Consider the following 2,302-nt stretch of genomic DNA (forward strand, 5'->3'; position numbering starts at 1 on the left):
ACGCGGGAAGTAGGCGGGCATAGGTTGAAGAAAGGCTATTTTGATGGTGTAGCGGATTTAAGCAGAGGACTTTGATTCTGTTGACCGCTCCGGAAACGGGTCAACATCAGCGTGAAGAAATTACGACGGTCTTCCGGGAGACTGTAAATGTGTGGCAACTGAGGGGCGTGTTAGACGAAAAGGGGGAATTCGGTTAAGCGCCTCTCTGGAACCAAGTATACGGGAATTAGGTAGCCACGAGACGTCGATATTTGGGAAAATTTGAGTTCGGACACATTCATAGTAGAAGAGATGGTTCACCGGCGAAAACATTCCTGGCTTGTATTCGCTGAAAATTCTGCGCGCTTTATTCAAGGGTTCAGCACTCGAATACGGTGTGTAAATAAGACAGAACTTCAGTGGAATAGTGTTGAGGGGCTATAAGGTTCAGAGAATGGAAGGCAGAGAAGGGTGAGATGGACCTCTCGCAGTTCCTAGACGGAATTTTCGGGGCGCACAGTTCTCGTAAGAAGGCTACTTTAGATCGATATGTCGAGAGCTAACTAAGCTTGCACGGAGCTAGTCGGGATGCAACATATTTCAGGCGGAACTATAGAGCCATGAGAGCGAGATGTATGGAAAGTCACATATACGTTTTTTACCGCTTTGAAAACACTCAGTGACTCCCATGGAATTGAGGAGTGTTACACAGAATGGAGGCCTTTACTCAAGTTTCCCGGGCCAGTAATGCTCTTGTTGGTCGGGGGCTGCCGCGAGGTGCGGAACCGCTCTTTAAGCTGTCAGCGACGAGGAGTGATCTGGCCAGCGCGAAGACTCAATTTAAAATGCGTCCAAAAGGGCTTTCAACTCGTTACTAGATGCAGCGTAAACAACAGCCGAAGGAGTTTATTCGACGCACCAACTACCCAAAATGAGAAAAACTGCTGCCCAATAAAGGTGTTCTCTCTGAACTTGAAAATCTCTTGCCACGTCCCCGCCATATGTTAGTCGGGTCAACGGTGAAAAATCGCTGATCACGCTTTGTTCAGACAGAGCATAAGAAGGTATTGTCTCTTCGGAAGCGATGCTGCTGCAACGGAAATAGGTCTAGTACTGCTAGAGGCGTTTCACAGTCTACGGATATGAGGCCAGTAACCATTTTCGTGGCAGCTCGTTGGATACGTACTTTTAGATTAACCACATTTTCGAGACAAAACTTGCCATGTCCTCCCAATTTGAATTATCCCATCTCCATCTCCACCTTTGCTCCTTGTGACTCCGGCCATTTACCTAACCACCAGTTTTCAGTTTTAGTCCACGCCACCTGACGGCCTTTGATCTAGTCGGACTCATGCCCATTTTTCCAAACAACTTGGGAAATAACCTATTATTACTATATCATCGGGCGTTTCCCACTGTTTATGACATTGTCCTACTTTTGGGCAATCCGCACCCCCACAAATCCCCCAGTCATGCTCCATTCCGACTGTAAAACTATGATCATGCCAGACGGTATGCCACCCACAAGTTGGGAATAAACCTTAATATTATTATTATTACGCTGAATAAACTTTACGTCCTTCTTTTGTCTTGAATGGACAGCTTGATTGGCACGTTCAAAAAGCGTTCGGAAGCCGGTCCTATACGGTGTCCGGAAGTCAATACGAGTAATACGGGAAAACGTGCAGTGAATCATCCGTCGAAACGCCGAATACCCTTTGAGCCTTTGAGCCCCATCACTGATCCTGTCAACATAGCAGACCATTTAAACGCTTATTTCGCCAGCTGCTACTCACCCTTTACTCCTAACACCAAACCCATACCCACAGCTGTTTACCTCCAAGGTGTGAACGGCCAGGACAACCACCCGACTATCAGTAACGTAACCATCTACCTAGCTGATGTTTCTTTCCTTCTTCTGAAGTTTAAGGGCTCTGTTGTGCCAGGGGCCGGCGGCCTTCCACCCCGTATCCTGAAACAAGGCGGGCAAGATATCGGAATCCTTGTATTAAATCTTTTCACCCACTCTATTAACTATGGAATCGTCCCCTCCCAGTGGAGGAAATCTATAATCCACCCGCATTTGAAATCCGGATGTAGACAAACTCCTTTCAACTACAGGGGAATCCACCATACCTCCCTCCTACTTAGAATCCTTGGACGTCTGGTCACAGGCCCGTTAATCAGGTTTCTCTTAGCTACAAACGCCACAGATGACCGACAGTACGGATTTCTATCTCAAAGATCTGTAAATGGCTGCCAGTTTCACTTCTTTGAGACCGTCACAGCAGCCCACGACGCTGGATGCCCCATTGTAACAGTC

The sequence above is a fragment of the Opisthorchis viverrini genome, assembly GCF_000715545.1.
Source record: "Opisthorchis viverrini unplaced genomic scaffold opera_v5_24, whole genome shotgun sequence".
NCBI lineage: Eukaryota > Metazoa > Platyhelminthes > Trematoda > Opisthorchiida > Opisthorchiidae > Opisthorchis > Opisthorchis viverrini.